The sequence below is a fragment of the Dioscorea cayenensis genome, chromosome 9 (genome assembly GCF_009730915.1).
Source record: "Dioscorea cayenensis subsp. rotundata cultivar TDr96_F1 chromosome 9, TDr96_F1_v2_PseudoChromosome.rev07_lg8_w22 25.fasta, whole genome shotgun sequence".
In the NCBI taxonomy this organism is placed as follows: domain Eukaryota; kingdom Viridiplantae; phylum Streptophyta; class Magnoliopsida; order Dioscoreales; family Dioscoreaceae; genus Dioscorea; species Dioscorea cayenensis.
In genome coordinates, this window is record NC_052479.1 from 21,650,139 (window position 1) to 21,662,356 (window position 12,218).

At 35.7% G+C, this 12,218-nt stretch overlaps 1 long non-coding RNA gene across 1 annotated transcript; it reads left to right on the plus strand.

The window, feature by feature from the left end:
• The first annotated feature begins 7,631 nt into the window (after positions 1 to 7,631).
• On the plus strand, positions 7,632 to 8,746 carry LOC120269458. The gene is made up of 2 exons (XR_005539163.1): positions 7,632 to 7,715; positions 8,442 to 8,746. It is a non-coding gene; the product is annotated as an uncharacterized LOC120269458 (long non-coding RNA).
• The last annotated feature ends 3,472 nt before the right edge of the window (positions 8,747 to 12,218 follow it).

Consider the following 12,218-nt stretch of genomic DNA (forward strand, 5'->3'; position numbering starts at 1 on the left):
GTACACTGACTCATAGGAACACCAGCTGCTTTACATCATTGCATGTTGAACTACTTCAATAAGTCCTTTGCATATTTCTTCTAAGACACATGCACATCCTTTTCACTTTGATTTACTTCCAAACCTAAAAAATACTTCATCAGACCCAAGTCTGTCATATCAAATTCCTTCTTCATATTTGATTTGAACTTTTCAATTATTTCTATTGATGAACTCAAACAAAGCAAATCATCAGCATAAACACAAACCAATAATACCTCAGTATGATTCCCCAATTTCTTGTATAAAGTGTGTTCTGTCAAACTTTTATAAAACCCTTGTGAAACAAACCATGCATCTAGCCTTTCATACCATGCTCTCAGGGCTTGCTTCAAACCACACAAGGCATTTAAACAATATATACACATAACCTTCCTTGCCTTGAACTATAAAACCTTTGGGTAAAGAGACATATACTTCCTATTCAATTCTGCCATTTAAGAATGCAAATTTTATATCCAGCTGATAGATTTGGCTAATTCCTCTGAGCACCCAAAGCCAAACTAATCCTGATTATATCCATTCTAGCCACTGGAGCAAACACTTCCTCATAGTCAACTCCATACTCTTGAGAAAACCCTTTAGCTACTAGTCTTGCTTTATACCTCTCAACTTCTCCATTTGGTTTCAATTTGGTTTTATATACCCACTTGACACCTATTTCCTTCTTTCTTTTTGGTAATTCACACAATTTCCAAGTTCCATTCTTTTGAATTGAGCCAATTCCCTTTGATATAGCTCTCATCCAATGTTCAAATTTTTCAGCCTCCTCAAAGATACTAGGATCATAAACATTTAGTACATAAGAACAACTTTCATATAACTCCTTCAAAGTTCTAACCTTTAGTATGGGAGATTCATCCACACTAGAATCAGATCTGTGATCAACTGCCCTTTGAGACCCTTTACTGTCACTGCCATTAGCAGCTGCTGATTCTGAATTATCTTTTTCATTAATTCTAGAACTCTCTACAACTGATACAAATCTCTTTTCCTGAAGTATAACAGCATCAGAAGATGAATTCCCTTTTATAGACCACTGCCAAAACTCATACTCAATAAATTTTACATCTCTACTGATTAGAGTCTTCCCAGAATCAGGAATATAAACCTTGTAAGCTTTAGCATCAATGTAGTACCCAATAAAAACACCTTTAACTGCTTTATCATCCAGTTTCTGAACATGTTGAGAAGGTACATGAACAAAAGCTATACAACCAAACACCTTTAAGTGAGATACCTTTGGTTTAATGCCAAACCAGACTTCATGTGGTGTTCTCCCAGGAACTGCATATGTTGATGATATATTGGAGATATATGCTGCAGTAGAAATAGCATTTGCCCAGAATTTTTTCTCCAAACTACTAGCCTTAAGCATACTCTTAGCTTTTTCAACTAAAGTCTTGTTCTTTCTCTCTACAATTCCATTTTGTTGAGGTGTGTATGGAGCTATTAATTCATGTTTCACTCCTTTGTGTACACAGAATTCTTGAAATTGCCTTGACATAAACTCTCCTCCTCTATCTGTTCAGAGAATTTTTAGTTTACACCCAGATTGTCTTTCCACTAAAGATATAAATATCTGAAAACAACTGAAAACTTCATGTTTAAACTTCAAAATGTATATCCAGCACATCCTTGAAAAATTATCAACAAACGAAAGAAAGTATTTATTTCCATCAATTGCTTCAGTTTGCATTAGCCCACACACATCTGCATGTACTAATTAAAGTTTATTCCTAGCTCTCCATGATTTTCCATACACACAATCTTCACAATGTCTGACATTTTGTATTTCAAGCAGACCCAACACCATTTCCTTCTGAGCTAACATCTGCAGCCATTGGAAATTTAAATGCCCATATCTTTGATGCCATAATTGAGACTCATTTTCCTTTCTGCTAACCAAATTTGGCTGCTCAAAAAATGAAGAAAACTCTATAGGATATAAATTATTTTTGTTTCAATGAAGCATCAACACTGACTCACCTACTGCATTTAAAATCCTGCACCAATTCTTCTTGAACACAACTTCATAATCACAAGCTGTCAACTGCCCAATACTTAATAAATTGTGAGCTAGCTCAAGAACATACTTTACATTGTGAATGAGTTTTTTAACTTCTCCTTGCATCATGACTAGAACTGATCCTCTTCCTTGCACCTCAACCTTTATACCATTGCCCAATTTCACCACATGCTTCACTGACTCATCCAGGCTATAAAATAAACTTTTATTACCTGTCATATGATTTGAACATCCATTATCCAACAACTAAAGAGAAGAAATAACCCTATCATCACCCCCAAGAACCAGAAACAGATTACCATACTCATTAGCATTTGCATTGTTTTGAGAATTAGAACTTGATCCCTTCTCAAAATTTTTGTTTTGAGACCAATAATGTGACTGTTTGTGGCCAAATTTCTTGCAATTGAAGCACTGAATATTCTGCAAACCTCCTCTATTAAATCTCTGTCCACTAAATCATCTTTGACCTTTAGAAAATCTTCTAAAAGGTCTTGACCCCATTCTGCCTCTCTACCATGTATTATTCTCAGAAGTACAGTGTTGTCTTTGCCCACCTTGCCTTTGATCAACATAACTACTGCCTCTCCAACTACCATCAGCTCTACCTCTTCCTCTGAAACCTCTAACTCTTCCTCTCTGGGCATTTCTTCCACCTCTTGTTTCTCCATCAACCACAAAGGACCTATCTTCTTGTTTTTCTGAGTATTAATTGTATCTAGCTTCATGAGCTTGCAATGCATTGCTCAAATCATCCAAAGTCACTGTCTTCATGTCTCTTGCTTCTTCAATTGAGGTCATAGCATGCACAAATCTTAAAGATAAGCTTCTCATGACCTTCAAGACTACCTCAGCTTCCTTCAACTCAGTCCCCATACCTCTTATTTGGTTTACAATAGCTAAAACTCTTGTAATATAATGTTAGACTGTTTCTTCTTCTCTCATCTGCAGGAGATCAAATTTCTATCTCAAAGTCTATTGTCTCACTGAAATCATCCGAGAAGAACCTTGATTTTCATTCTTGAGATGATCCCAAGATTCTTTTGTTGAATTATATCTCACTAACATGTGAAGAATTAACTCATCCACAGCCTGTTATAGTAAAAAAAAAAGGCCTTGCATCATCTTCCATTTCTTTTTTAGTTAGCGTTTTCTTCACTAAAACCTTCTTCAACAATTTTCCCACAACTTCTAAGACCTAAAGCTCCAGTGTTCATATCCTTCTCCTTTGAAAAGTGGTAACAATGAATGAGAAATTTCTGTTGTTGATGTAGATAAAGAACTAGATCCATTATCAGTTTACTTTGCTGCAATTTCAACCCAATTAAGGCTTCACACAACCACCTCCACTTTATAAACCTCCAAGAACATCTTCACCAACTACAACATCAATCTCCAGAACAAATACACCACACAAACCACTTAAAAAGAGAGTTGAACATCAAAAACCATCACTAAAAAAACACCTCACAATCAACATACCAACACACATCAACAACTCTCACCTCATAGCTCTGATACCACTAATAAACACTACATATAAAGTAGACACCATAAGGAGCAAGATTCTTATAAACATCAAGACTCAAATCTCACTCTATTAAATAGGAAAATTCATACAAGGGGAGATACAACAAAAAAATAGAAGAAAAACCATTAGAACACACACAGAGAAAAGAAATATGGTGGATTATTCATCATCCAATTAAAACCATTAAAACCATTTAAAAGTGCCTTTTATACAAACTTTGGTGACTAAAAAGAAATATGGTGGATTATTCATCATTCCATGTGTCTGTACCAAATCAACTCAACCACTCATCATCCAGCTCGCTGCTTTGCCTCGAACTAAAGATACTTATCAGTGATGATGAAATCTCAACCGTTCATTAATTCACCTAACTTTTCCTTTAGATGCTACCTCGAAACTTGAACGCATCTCTTTGATAGATCAGATCTAGACCATATGATCATAATCCAACCCCGATGCTTTACTTTAACTCGCGATGCTACACTTTCTCTTCTGCCTCAAACTTGCTCTTTTTCTCTGATCAAATGCATCTCAACCATTAATTTATTCCCAGCCTAAAGACTAACGAACTTAACTACTATTCAAACACCTAAAAAGACTCTGCAGCTCTTCCAATCCAAACTAATCACCAGGACATTCATAGCAACAGCACACTTGCTTCTCTGCTCCAATTCTTCTTCAATTCTATTCTGCTTCAATCACAACTAATAGGATGTGACTTGTACATTTGGGACGAGAGAATCTGAAGCTTCAAGAATTTTCGACCCACTGTCCGAACAATTGGAGAACCACAAACCAAAAACTAATCCACACAAAATACCCAGAAGCATGGAGCACAAATAAGCAAAAAGCCAAAACTTTCCTCTCAAGAATCTAAGAGAACTCACAAGAACAATGGCAGTAAGACAACTCTTATTTCATGAATAATAATCAAAGTTCTGTCTTTCAAAAGAGAAGGTACAAGGCTATTTATAGCCGACTTAAACTTGAGATACAAGAAAACTACCTTATTAAAATTGGCCAGGGAATCAATCTAAAAATAGAAAAATAAAAATTTGCTAGAAAAACAATCTAAAAATAGGAAAATAAAATTGGCTAGAAAATCAATCTAAATATGGGAATAGTATCCCTTAAGGTACTGTAACACATGAAGATGGCAGGCGAATCTCTCCACTCTTATTCTTGGAATACTTGATTTCTTGGTTGATTTAGATTTGATTTTTTTCCTTCCAAAAATTGGGTTGGTTTAGGAAAGAGATATTTTGGGCTGATTTGTCATAAAAGGAAACCACAACTCCCTTTGTTTGCGTGGGGCCAACTAAGATAGGCATATTTTTCTTCTTAGACGTGCGTGTGAGTGTGATGCCCACATGTGGTGTAGCTCCAAATGCTTCTCTCTTGCTATCCTCGTGTTTGACTAAGTCTGGAAGTATGTCCTCACTTCCGATACACTTAAGTACAATTAAGATAGAAGAAATTGGAAACACCACCATATCAATATAATTTATAAATAAGCTTACTTAGCATTCACCTGGTTTTTAATTTGTGGCCTTTAGAAGCGTTGTAGTTGACTATTATTACCCATAGCATGAGACATGTAGAGCCTGAATGGGACCAAACCTGATTGAGACTCTCGGAGTCACCACACGAGGCTCCCACAGACCAATGCTAAGGAGAGATACCTAGTTTTATTATAAATAATAAAATAACCTTGGCGGATTCCTAACCCAAGTTGTGACGACATCAAGGGGGAACACTCTTTGTGGCTAGCCTAAAATTTTTAATGAGTTTTACATGATAAGAATATAAATCTATTGTATATTCATGAATTATTTAATGTTTTATAAACTTAAATGTTCTTTATGTTTTCATTTCTGTCCTTGGTTGGTAGTCTCCAACTTGGTGAAGAAGAAGGAGATCTAGATATTGAATAACTAGTTGCGAACAAGCCAGGGATAGATGCAACCCGTACGTTGTTGAGAGACTATTCGAAGCTTTAACAACTCCGACCTACTGTCCGAACAATCATAGAACCACAAACTAGAAACTAATCCACAAAAAATGCCCGAAAGAGTAGAGCATGAATTATGAGAAAGCCGAAGCTTTTCTCTCACAAATCTGGGAGAACTCACAAAAACAATGGTAGTAAAACAACTCTTATTTCATGAATAATGATCAAAGTTCCATACTCCAAGAGATATTTTGTTTGACTAAGTTTGGAATTATGTCCTCACTTATGGTACACCTAAGTACAATTATAGTAGAAGAAATTGGAAATATCACCATATCAATATAGTTTAATTTATCACGGGTTTGTGTAATTGGTCCTTCATATGTTTCCTCTTCTATACCAACTAAAGTATTACCATCCCTAGGTGGTGTAGTTGGCATGGGCTTGATGTCCTCATCATGTTGAACTATTTGCCTTGTTCATTCACTTAGTAATCATATTACTCATCACTATCTTTTCTATCTTTTCCTCAGGCTGAGTAGTGCATGTTGTGAATCTTTTGTTGTGCAGCTCATCCAGTGTTTTGTTGTATAGATCTGTGAATTATATATTGTATATGTTAGACTCATTGTATAGACTAGATCCCTTGGGTTGTATCTAATCAATTAAATTATATATAGATAACATGTTTGTATGTCTGCTCCTAAGTTCAAGGTGAATTTGTTGATAAGTGTTTATTATCTGTAAATAAAGGTTTAATTAAGCCTTGAGGCGACTTGGCTGTCATGACAGCTGTCCTTTCCTAAGTTGTTATGGCGATTGCCACGTGTCTGACTATGGGTTTGGACGTGCCAAGATCATCATAACTGGTAGTTGAAATCATCTTCACAAAATGATAAACTCACATACATAAGTTGCATCCATCAAGGCTGATCATGTTATTAACATCATCCACACTTTACACCTTTTTTAATATTCTTATACAAGCTGCGAGGAAGACCATTTTAGCTTAATTTGAAACATCAATAGATTCTTTAACTCAAGTTATACATATATATAACAATCTAACCATTTCAATCTATTAACTATAACATAAAACCATCCCTTCAAACTTAGGGAATATGACACAATAACACAAAAGGTCTCCAAAGTATATAAGTTCAAAGATAATCCAACCCAAGCTTTCTCTAATCCATTCTATAATATTCAACCATGTAGAGACATGTATTTACATCTATCTCAAACTTAAAAACTTTTTTTAAGCATTTAATGAATCACCTTGAAGGAATCATGTAAGGGCCTACTTGAATTGTGGAATGGGAATGAGATTAGGAGAAATGAGAAAAGTAAAGGAATGAGAATGAGAACAAAGGGAATGAGAAAAGAAGAGGGGTGTGAGTAAAAACAAGGGGAATATGGATGGTAATGAATACATTGTGTGGTTGGAGGGGATGGGGATTAAGAATAGGAAAGGTAAATGTGAAAGTTTAGAGGGAAATTTCATGAATTGAGAAAATTTGTGAAAAAGTAACAATTCAAGGTCAAATGTGCAAGAAATGACATGAAAAAGGGGTTATCTAAAAATAAATGAGAAAATGGGATTTTAGTAAAGTGGAGGGGCATTCTAATATATATATATATATATATATGAAACTTTTAAGATTTGAATGAAAATGTTTATGCTATACTTGCATATTAGAATTAATTGGAATGATTTGGGAAAACTCGCTCACATTATCTTATGAAAATGAAAATGGTTTTCTTTCCCAATGTATGATGATTGTCCTAGTCATGAACATTATGATGTGTTGCACATGGATTGTATTGATTTGGACCTACATGTAGAGGGGGCACATGCCCGTTAACCTGGCCCAGCATGTGATATCTTGTTCTCCTTTTTGTTTTCATGTCATTTCTTTGTTCTTTTGGGGTATTAGTTATTTTTCTTTGTGTAATGGAATTGTGGAGGTTTGTTGAAGTGGTGAGGGTAAAATGGGTCATTTTGCCTCAAACCTTATCCTTTATCACCTTATCTTCTCTATTGGGATGGACTTAAGAGAACTTCTCTACTTTGGTCGTTCATCATCTCTTCCTTGAGTTTCCCATAAATTCTCAAGCTTCTTTGGAATTAAACATCCAAGTCTCCTTCGTTGAAGTTGATTAGAGTGAGTAGCTTTGCAAGTTGGTGTTTCTATTGTTTATTTATGCTCTTTGGCATTGTGTTCTAGTTGTTTAAGCTTTCTAAGTGTTAGCCTTTGTATGGAGATTATTGGATCCTTCATTTGAGTAGATAAGTGTTAAATTCCATGTTTTCCTTATCTTGTTCTTGAGTCTCTTTTGAATGTTTTTAATGTATTCTTAGATGGAATTTTGGATTGAAATCATGTGCTTTTACTGCTCTAGAAGTTGTTTATACATCCCTTTATTGTGTTTCTTGAAAATGTTATGTGATGAGGGATGTATTCTAAGGAGGCTTGCAGTGTTTTAACTCTCTGTACTATAGCTCACTTGGAATTATTGTAGATACGAGAGTTTGTTTACGGGTACTGTTTAAAGGGCTTGGAGGGAGCTCGACCACTTTTTGGGCTTCATTGTGAGTAAGTTTGTGTTGTCAAAATACATAATCAAGTAGGATTTAAATGATAACTAATGTGAGTATTTAGACTTGTGAATGGCTTTGGAATATGATTCTAATCTTGAGGTTAGATAACTCATTTTTGTTTGGTCCTTGTTCTTCTATGAAAATTATTTTACTTTGTGAAAGGAAAAGTGATATTTTTCAAAATGTGGTACTTTTTTGTGTAGAGATAGTCTTGTGCTCTGTTGTGACAATGTTGTAAAAATGCTTTCATGTAAATTGAAAATGACATGCTTTGTGTGATTCATTGCAGTGGAGGTCCCCACAGCTGTCCTACAGGTAGTGTGGTTGACAATTATATTACCAATATCAAGAGGCTCATAGTGAGTGTTAATGGGACAAATGCTTAATGAGACACTTAGGGTCACCACATGAGGTTCCCAGAGGCCAATGGCAAGGAGGGCTATCTAGTTTGATTATGTTCTATTTAAAACTACCTTTGGTGGGTTCAAACCCCTAATTATGGCCACAATTAGGGTGAACACTTTTTAAGGCCAGCCCGATTGGTTTTCAAATGAATGATTTGTTGGTGAAATATAAATTCTCAAAATTATTATCTTTTCTATAGTGATTATACTTGATTTTAAGCTATAGTTTATTGGTTATTTTTACTATAACTAAATCATCATTCTTCTTTTTTGAGTAGTGTGTGCGGCCTTTCCCTATACTGGGCAATTGATTCCGTGTGTTGTTTTGGGTTCTAATTATGTACACATTTTTTGGAGCAAGTTGTGTATCAGATATCTTTGTATGGATCGTATCCATTGGATTATATATTTGAGATATATATATATATATATATATATATATATAATCACTTCGTGTGTTCATTCCTGGGCCTAATAGTGTGTCAGTGCTTGACATGAAGGGGCCGACTTGTAGGGTTCAACTAGCGGACCTGCCAAGGCCGGTTTACCTTGAGGATGAACCGAGCCTAGCCAGGTCACTCCAAAACCCGCTTGGTCCGGACCAAGCCCATTTGACCAAGTGGGTTTTCAATTTCTCTGAAAATAATATTTTTGTTATAATTGCATAAGAAATCTAAAAAAAAAAAAGTGTTGATATGATTCAAACCAAGATCCCATGCATCAAAACAAAAGCTTCAACCACTTGACCCATATATATTTTGTGTATTGATTATAAAACTAAATAAATTAAAAAATCACAAAATGTTATTTGTAATTTTTTAAATTATAATCTTAAAAATAAAAAAATTAAACAGAATTTCTTATAATTTAAAAAAATTTGTTGCAAGTCAAAATGATTTTTTTAAAAAAAGATGAAAGACTTGAAAGTTAATTTGTATCAAATTATGTTATCGACATATCTTCATAAGTGAGAGAGAAATCAAAACTCATAAAGTATTATATTTTTTTATATGAGAGTCATGATCTACATATCTATTTGTTTCAATTGAGATTGGCTTTTGCCCTTGACTATAGTTTTGAACTCCAAGAGTTTGTTATTTTTGTATACATCATGTTGTGTGATTAAAGAATAACATTAGTTTTAAGGTTTATCAACATAGAATACCAAAAGTATATTTTATAATTAATCAAAAGAATATAGTGTGAGTTTTCATTACTTAGCTATTATTTAAAAACATTTGAAATTTATGTAATGTTCCCAAAGAATTCGAAGAATGTGTGTAAGCAAAGCCGACATTCTACAACTGGTTGAAATTTATATAGTTTTTCTAACAATATAGTATGTTAAATTATAGCTTTAGTGATTGGTTGACTAACCAAAGTTACCCAGTAGGTTTTGCAAACTGCCGGGTCAAGGGTTTGGAACACTCTGACCTGTAACCAAGTTTACTACAGTGCAGGCCGAGTCAGCTGACCCCTCTACGTACAGGTCTTAAACATATCCATGGATGTCGTGGGCTACGATTTAATGGTGAATAGGGCTCTAACCCAAACCTTCTTGATAAGTGCTTGTGTATTAATAATACGAAGTATTCTTTTCTTACAATGAGCATTACTTTTCTCAGATTTTATAGCTCATACATGTGCATTTGTGTTGCTTTTGTGCATGTAGGGTTGTGGAGACAATTATGGAGGAAAGAAGCCAACGTAGATCGTGAATGCACGTTGTTGATGAAATCTTGGAGTGAACAAATGTGAAGACACAAGTTGTGCTCAAAGACATATGAGTCTGTGCCAACCTCCGTTGTGCTCGAGTGAACATGCAAATTGGAGGGGCACAAAGGCAGTCACACTCATGTGTTCCGACTTATGCAATACTAGCAAGATTATCGTCAAATATGATTTTTGTTGAAGAAGCAATGCGATCTACTGCATGAATGTGTGCCCATTTAGGAGGTCTTAATGAAAAGTGTGAATTCGGGAGTATTTTGGTGGAGTATTGTAGCATGTACTGAAGTAAATCAATGTAGCAGTTACTGTTCACAGGCCGCTGAAAAATCGATTCCTTAAGATTCACACGAGCATGTGGAAATTCCACAGGCCATGTGGATGCCCGATTCTAGCCTATTTAAGTCGCAATTTGAACCCATTTTGAGAATTTTTTATCCATCTTTTGCCCATCTCTTCACCATCTTTGGAGGCGCTTGCGGCTAGGGTTTAGAGTCCCTTTGGCAAGGCTTTTGGAGTGATTCTACGGCTTTGAACACCATGTTCCTTTAGAAGAGAGTTATTGGGGGAGCTTTCATCGGCATCGATTCAGCGAGGTGTGCTCTAAGCTTGACGAGTGAACCTTTAGAGAAGACGCAACCACTCCACAAGACCATATACATGAATACCAAGGGGGTTTTACTTATATATTACATGTTTTTACTTTCGATTTCATTATTGATTGTATCTTGCTCCTTGGAGAGCTAAACCCCTAGTGGGTACTTGGACTTGTAAACCCTAGGATGATATTATTTCTTTGACCTTTCTATTATGTTTCTTTCATTGATGTCTTTAATTGAGTTCCAATCTTGAATGCTTGTTGAATGGGTTTTCCCTTAGAGTGACACTAGGGTTGAGAGCCTACATTGGTAATCCTTGTGAGTGAGTGACACACCATGAGTATTAGACAAAGCAAGATTGGAGAGGGTTGAGAGGGTGAGTTGAGAGGTAGCGGAATGTCCCATTTTCCCTTCGATGTGATTTATCCTACCTCCTTGTTCCAAGAGTTCTTTGCGGTCACAATAGAGTGAAGTGCTAAGAAAGGAACTCTTCTGGGGCTTAGTTGCACAAGCAACAGAGTGAAGCGTTGAAGTAATCCTTAGTGCTTGGGGCTTAATTGTGACTAGGGTCTTTCACCTGGACCAAAGGGTTAGATCTATGTTAGAGAATAGGGGTTATCACTTGGAGTCCCCAAAGCTTTAAGCAACTTTGCACATTGTGAGGTGTTTAGATTGAGTAATTTCTACGTCGAGGCATAGTGTAGGGTTAGTCACGGTTTACCTTAGGTTTGGGACCGTGTATTTTAGTATTTTCACGACTTATTAAACATCAGTTAGGAGACATAATAGTTGGTTTTGCACTTGAAACAATAGTCCTAGGGGTAGCAATGTCCGAGGTGCCCCACTTTTCTATCGATTTCCTTTCCTCTCGTTTTTTTGTAGCATCTATCTTCCCTCTTCTTTCTTTATTTTCATTTTCATTGATTTTATTCACACCACTATCGATTCATCTTCATTCTAGTTAAATAGCAATCTTTGTGTTTCTAATCACTATTCCCTGTGGATACGACTACCCACTCACCAGGGTACTATTACTTTGACAAACCCGTGCATTTGCGGTTCACACACAAAAGGGCATTTCACTTTTGTATTGAGGGGAAACACTCACGATCCCCTTGTAGAGGTTCCATGAGGGTTCCATTTATGATTCCCTCTTTTGGGAGGCGAGCAGAAGCCCTACAAAAGGTATTTCATAGCGGCTATGAACTTAGTCGCGACGGCGGCTAAAGTCAAAAAAGTTTTTCAGGCAATTGGGTTTGAGAATGTTGTTATTACTCTTGTTTGTAAATAACGGATTATATCTCTTCATTACTAATCTAATTGATATGATACTTT